The 7,122-nt window shown below is 47.1% G+C and overlaps 1 long non-coding RNA gene across 1 annotated transcript; it reads right to left on the bottom strand.

The window, feature by feature from the left end:
- Nucleotides 1–561: 561 nt before the first annotated feature.
- Nucleotides 562–5,389, bottom strand: LOC126538400 (uncharacterized). The gene is made up of 2 exons (XR_011893747.1): nucleotides 5,156–5,389; nucleotides 562–732 (listed from the first exon to the last, which is right to left on the bottom strand). It is a non-coding gene; the product is annotated as an uncharacterized lncRNA (long non-coding RNA).
- Between the last annotated feature and the right edge of the window lie 1,733 nt (nucleotides 5,390–7,122).

Here is a 7,122-nt window from a genome sequence, read left to right as displayed (position 1 = left end):
CTCGTGTGTTAGCAACACTGTTTCGCCAGTTGTGTGTTACCTGTGTGTTAAGAAGTGTTACCTTTCTGCTTTGGAACTTTGTGGTTTTGTTCTGCCAGCTGCTTGACCAAAACAAGCAAAATGTACTTTGGATATTCCACAAATTCATTCTGTGTGCATTTGGTACAATAAAATTTGTTTCAAGAATGGACAAATGCAGTGATGGTTAATTGAAAACTGCAACATGTCGATTTTAGTTTCATGCTTCATTAATTTTCTGAGCCCCAAAGAAAGCATGCGAGGTTTGAAAATGTACCATGTGACAAAGTGCTGGCCTACCGTGACATTAGTGCACTCGGTCTAGAGAACTGATTAATGCTGCACATACATTGAACATGGTGGCCATGACCATCCCTCATGAATTGGCATTCCCTGCCTAAACCACCTCACCAACACAGCCTGTTAACAGCAAGAAAGCTGACGGAGCTTCCAAGAATTTCTATGCACTATTTATTAGTATCGCCCTACTGAAATTGCTCCATTGCTTTGCTGACAATTGTCTTGACAAAAGTGGAAGCCGAATCGGTTGAGTTCGATCAGTTTTATTTACATACAACCTATTACAAAGTGGACCTTTCTTCGCCTCTTCAACTGTTCCCACAGCTGCTGCTGCCATCTTGCACGCCACATCGAGGAGGAGGGGCAATGTACATGGCAGGTGCATGGGAGGATTTTCCAAGGAACTCTGGAAAGCTGTAATCAGATTGTGGGCAAAGTTGAAAACTTAAATACAAAAAGGGTGTAGAGTATTGTAACCTTGTACATGTTGATCACACCACATGTTTCAGCTACAGCTGTAAGTGCCTTGTCTCATCAACCAAGCTACAGTTCTTGCAATGTTACACTTTGTGATACTCAGTATGAATTGATAAGACTAGCTGCTATTCTAGTGGTTGTGCAGGCCGCAAGGGAAAAGTGCCTGGCCTTTGTGCTTGTATGTGTCAACTTCTCTCTTTCAGTCTCGCCCAAGCCACACCAAAATGTTATCCACAAGTGTCGTGGCAAAATGGCCTGGCAACATTTCGTATTAAGCCGTTTGACCCATTTATTGCACTGATGCACACAGTGCAACCAAATGAAGGAAATGACATCACCTAGGTGATTAGTAAATTACCCTTCTAAAATACCACAAGAGCAACTTTGCTGTGGCAAGAGCCTTAGCAAAACCATAAGTGACACAAAAATGAAGGAAAAGCGACACCTTCAAGTTCCCGCACCAACTCACCGTGACAAGCACGAATTTTGACAGTGTCTGCTTGAGCTTAGTTATTTGGAGATACATGCAGTTGAATGCTTTTACAAGCACTGAGATGCCCCACTATGCTAGCTTGCCTTTTATGGCTATAGAAAGTCGTAGACTGCCACAAGTCTGCCTATTCTTCCGATTGGAATCTATATTGAAGCTGCTTTGAGCAACGGGCGGTATTCTATTTCAGCGCTAATGATACATTGAGAGTAGTATGCCTGGAAGGAATAGACAAAAGCATTGCAGAAGCTGCAGCACTTTGAGCTCGCTGAATTATCACACGAGAAGGTAAAGATGCCATCAGAAAGCATCCTTCGTATAGAGTCTCTTTAAAAGAAAAGCACGGTGACAGTTGTGGTGGCAAACTAAAAATATTATAATGATAGTTCAAGGTGTGGTATGGCATGTTTATGCTATTTCTGAAAAAATAAACACGGCAAGTGTGTCCATGCCAACAAGTGACACAGGATGTACAGATGCAAAGCTGCAATACAGCACCACGGCGTCAAAACTTCAATGTCCCTACACTGCAACATTGGGAGGCCATGCTGCGTGACAGAAGCCTGGGTGGCCAACAGGCGCTGCTCTGTCGGGCACAGGACGTGGCAGCAACTATTTCTCCTAAGGATTCAATAAACGGATTTCTCTACGTCACCCGCTATGCAATGCGCCGTGCGAGGGAATGACAGTGCCACTACTCTCACAGGATATGGATGGTGCACAACACCACCTTGAGCATCGGAGCGCACGTCTGCCTGTGAGCTCTGTACTACAAACACAAGTGGTGCATGCAAGGTAACATTTAACATATCACTGCCAAATGCCATCAATGAACAGAAGCAGCAAAGAAAGCTGCTTACATAATTTTCACAGTGTGTCGGATCTGTATATTTTTTACATCCTGTCTGCATGCCGCATTGTTCATTTGTTCGTCACTGCTCAAAAGTAAATAGTTGCATGGTACTTTTTTCGATTTTGTGCACTTTCTTTTGTCCTGAAAAAATAACCACAGCAGCTATCTTCATAAAAATAAAGAAGATGTTTTTGAATGAGCCGTAAGTATTAAAGTTGCTCAAAAGGGCAGTTTACTGAATTGATTGCCTTTGAGTACTGCAGGCCTAGTTTCTTTCCGTCTTTCTCTTTTAAAGCCTCAGCACAAGTTAGCTGAAACACCCTGTATACTGGACGGCTTGCCTGGCTGCCCGCACCGCCGAGGCGGAGCATCAAACGTTTTTGTGGCGCACTTGTCGCTGTCTCGTGGCACCGATCGTCCATCCTTATCGCGCACACGCCACCGTCGTCACCATTCCACCGTCGTCTGGTGTTCTGATTGGCTGCGGCAAAGCGGACAGCTCTGGCGGGTGGGAAAAAGAGTGGTCCGCGAGCGATCGGGCTTGCCGCCTCGTTTAACGCCTGCTTTTATCCGCCTGGCAAAGAGCTTTGCCCGGTTTAGCCGCTCCGTCTTCGGTGTGAACGTGCCTTTAGAGTCAAAAATCAACCGCTTGCGCTTCCACATTTTTTGCTTGGTACTAGCTGCATTCAATTTGCTTGCTCCTCGTCTTTTAGATGTCTAGGGTCCCCACATTTGAACGTGGCTGAATAGTGCACAAATCGGAAACGCGAGTTTCTGTGGCCTAGCCTTCTCACACTTGCAAGGATACCATCCAAAATAGACCTATTTTTTTTATGGGGTGCCCACTGATTATGAGGATGCTGACATCGAAGGATTTCAAGTGGTTCTCTAGCATTTTGGTGACGGAATACAGTAATGCCGAGCTACAACTGACTTGATATCTGTCAGCACCAATGAACGCAGTAGTTAGTATTTTCACTAAATTGAGAGTCCAGCCCAACAGCAGATGGACACCAGTGTATTGAATCCCCGTGTTGGCAAATTTAACTGGCATAAATCAAGCATTTAACAGACACGCACTTAGTTCCATCCCTTCAATCTGTGAGCAAAATGAAGATCAAAGGTCAGGTTATGTGGCTGCAGCACCTTCTGTTCATGCAGCATACCTTTACTTTTCTTTACCGAGACACTTAGCATGCACATACCTTGTGTGCAAGCCACATCTATTTACAACAGAAACAGCGCTTTCCACTCGTGAGCAACAGTTTCGAGGTAAAATATGGTAGAATTTTTCGTCCAGCCAACGCATGCACGCTGAAATCCAAGTGGTACAGCCAATATGTGCCTGTTCAGTCACTGCAATGCATTGAGACACTTCTGACAATGCACGGCTGTACCAGAAAAGGTTTAGATTTTTTTCACTAATGCCATGGACTTATGAAGTTTTATGATGTACCTACAGCTTTCGCAGGCTTTCGAGTAGCTCGAACGTAAAGTGGCCTGTGTGTTATTGCTATTCAGCCGGAGTGCAATAGGAGCCAGTCAAATTAGTAAAACATGAAGTCTATGTGCACACAAAGACTACATGTACCCTTGCATGACTTCGTGCCACAGGTAGCTAACAGCTTCCAATTCACAGTTCTTGTAATATGCTTGTGGCAGCCATCCTCAGTGATCTATTTGATTTAACGAGGATGTGTATGTTGGCCGAAAACAAGAAAATATGCTAGAAAATATATTAACACCGATGGATGCAATATATCCTTTCCGGTAGTTTCGCAAGGGGGAAACTGTAATTCGAACTTCACGGCAGCGTGCACCGCACAGCTGTACCTCATTTTATATTCTCGTGCATGCGTCAGTGTTGCCGCAGTTGTCTGTAGTGTCACCCTCGCATGCATTTCTTGTTCAAGCTTTGTTGAAGGGTTTGAAGAAATGAAGGCAGTACAATGCCGCTCATTTCTCCTTTTAGTATCCTGCTGCTTACGGAGCATAGTAGCGCCTGCAACTCAGTTCTCAATGCGACCTTTGAATAGTGTGTGCATCTTAACCCTTTCATAGACGCAAGCAGAGAACAGGCCGCTTTGTGTCCGAGACATTACAAGTGCTTTTTTTTATGAAGTATTTTTCACATAACGTAAAATCTCAAAGCTGACTATGATTCTGTAATAGCGAGAAGTGGGAATATTACATACCACTATACAGCCTCAAGGCCCGTTTCTACCTACTCGTGGTCACCTGTAATGTGATTAGAAGCAGCCAGAGTACCCAGTACATTATACATTGTTTGTGCATGTTTTAGTTATACTTACTGAGCATGCTTTGTATGAGAATCCTCAATCAGGGCTTTCCAATATCGCAAGCATTCTTAGAAAAAAGATGCTTCTTGAAAATTCTTGAGGGCTCATATGTAGCAGCTCGCATATGTAGGAATGCGATTTGTTCGCGATGCTAATAATTTGATCACCTGTTTTGGTAGCTGTGGGCACGAGAAATTTAGACACCTAACCGCACCAAAATTCAGCTATTATGAAAACGCGGAATTTCGATAAAAAGAGACGATTTGCCGCTGTGGTGGTTTGAAGGAAGGCGATAGAATAAACTAAACATTGTAGAAAGGGAAGTAAACAATCTGCGCAATCGCTCTATCGCGTTGTTTGACAAAGAAATGGACGAAAAAATGTGCTTAACGTGATTCAGAAACATATCTACACAGGAATGTTCAATGGTAGAAATTACACTTACCGCTACAGAGTAGCGAAGTTGCCATAAAAAGTGGGACCAATATTTTCCGACCGCCCAACAAAGGAAGGATTGCGCACAGTATGTACGGCAACACTTGCTTTGTTCACCGCAGTAATGCCACCCTGTAATGGAGACAACTACGACAAACGATCCGCATTTCTTCCGCAGCGAGCAGCGAGAAAAAGTGAAACATTTTTTACCGAGTCGGAAATAAACCAAACGTGTTCCTGACAGTATGTAACGGCATGCCGCCGGAAAAAGGGGGTCCATACCTAGGGGTTCAAATTCCGCAGACACGGCATGCGCTTCAGCGTAGCCGTCAATTTGCGGTTGAGCAAGCGACGTTTTTGCATTTTCTGTTCCGCATCAGCATCTTCTAGGCAGCGAGGGAGCACCTTGAAAACCAGCACGACGGGGGCCTTCCCGTTGAACAATCAAGGCCTAAAATTTAAAAGAAAACACAACTATTAGCACGTATTGTTTCAAATTTTGTGATTTCAGTAGACTTACCTTGATGTTGTCGCAGGGGCCCCGTGCCTTTACCTCCAGACTCGGCCTGCGGAACAAGTTCCGCACATTCCGTGTCATCTCTCGACATGGACTCCTTTGTCACCGCACAACGTCGTGACCCGTGGATCACTTCTCTTTGCGACTATCTTTCTGGATCATCGACCATCCCTGTATCCCGCACCCTCCGACGCCAAGCAGTTCATTTTGCCATTCGTGACCAGCTGCTGCACCGACGCAATCACACTCCTGAAGGTCGTCGGTGGCTTCTGGTGGTTCCCCGCAGCTTAAGGTCTCAAATATGTGCCGCTTTCCACAACGATCCGCAGTGTGGCCACGCCGGGGTCTTCAAGACGTACGAACGAATTCGCCACCGCTACTACTGGCGCGGCATGTACAATTTTGTACACAAGTTTGTTCGGTGCTGTCTTGACTGTCAACGCCGCAAATCGCCGCCTTTACGCCCGTCTGGTGCCTTGCAGCCGCTCCCGTGCCCTGCCGCACCCTTCGATCGCGTCGGCATCGACCTATACGGCCCGCTTCCTATGACGCCAGACGGCAATCGGTGGATCGTAGTTGCTGTTGACCATTTGACACGCTACGCCGAAACTGCTGCTTTACCAAGTGCTACAGCGCGGGATGTAGCCTCTTTCGTCCTACATCGCTTCGTGCTTCGACACGGCGCACCTCGAGAACTCCTCAGCGATCGAGGTCGCGCCTTCCTCTCCGAAGTCGTCGAAAGTTTGCTTTCGGAATGCCACATTATTCATCGGACAAGCACGGCATACCATCCACAGACTAACGGGCTCACAGAGCGATTTAACCACACACTTGGTGATATGCTCTCTATGTACGTGGCATCTGATCATGGTAACTGGGACCGCATCCTTCCATTCATCACGTTCGCGTACAACACCGCGATCCAGGCCACTACGGGATTTTCACCTTTCTTCCTCCTGTATGGCCGCGAGCCCACGCATACCATCGACACGCTCCTTCCATACCGTCCTGACGCCTCCGAGTGTCTACCTGTGTCCGACGTCGCCCGACAAGCTGCAGAATGCCGCCGGCTAGCGCGCTCCTTTACGGCAGAGCAACAGCAGCGCCAGAAAGAAAACCGCATCGACACGCGTCCAAACACCACCTACGCTCCAGGCGTTCTTGTGTGGTTGTCGGTCCCTTTCCAAACGCCGGGGCTTTCCTCGAAACTCGTCCCAAAATTCGAAGGGCCTTACCGAGTCTTGGAACAAACGTCCCCGGTAAATTTTCTCATTGAGCCCCTGTCACCACCTGAAGACTTGCGCCGGCGTGGACGTGACATTGTCCACGTCTCGCGTCTCAAGCCCTACCACGACCCTCTACCTCCCGATTCTTAAGGCGCCAGGATGGCTCTTTTTGTCCGGGGGGAGATTGTGAAGAAGAAGACGCGCCTCGCGGCACAGCCGCATCGCCAACACGCGGCTCGTCTCCGCTCGCGCTGTTGATTGCTGGCGTCCGTTTGGACAGTGCTTCGGGCTGCCTCGCCGTTCCCGGTCGCTGTGCCTTCGCATTAGGCGCCACCAATAAACCTTTTCACACATATTTCTTGTGGATCCATGTTGCTTTCAAGGTCGTTTCCGCCAACATAAAGAAGGGCGAAATCGACACGCTCGAAGCGCATCGTGGAGACAGCTTACGCCAGCCGCACTGCATTGTAGCCAGCAAAACTGAATGTGCAGGCTTTCATAGACTT

The sequence above is a fragment of the Dermacentor andersoni genome, chromosome 4, assembly GCF_023375885.2.
Source record: "Dermacentor andersoni chromosome 4, qqDerAnde1_hic_scaffold, whole genome shotgun sequence".
Lineage (NCBI taxonomy): Eukaryota > Metazoa > Arthropoda > Arachnida > Ixodida > Ixodidae > Dermacentor > Dermacentor andersoni.
This window is presented reverse-complemented; position numbering and strand designations above follow the sequence as displayed.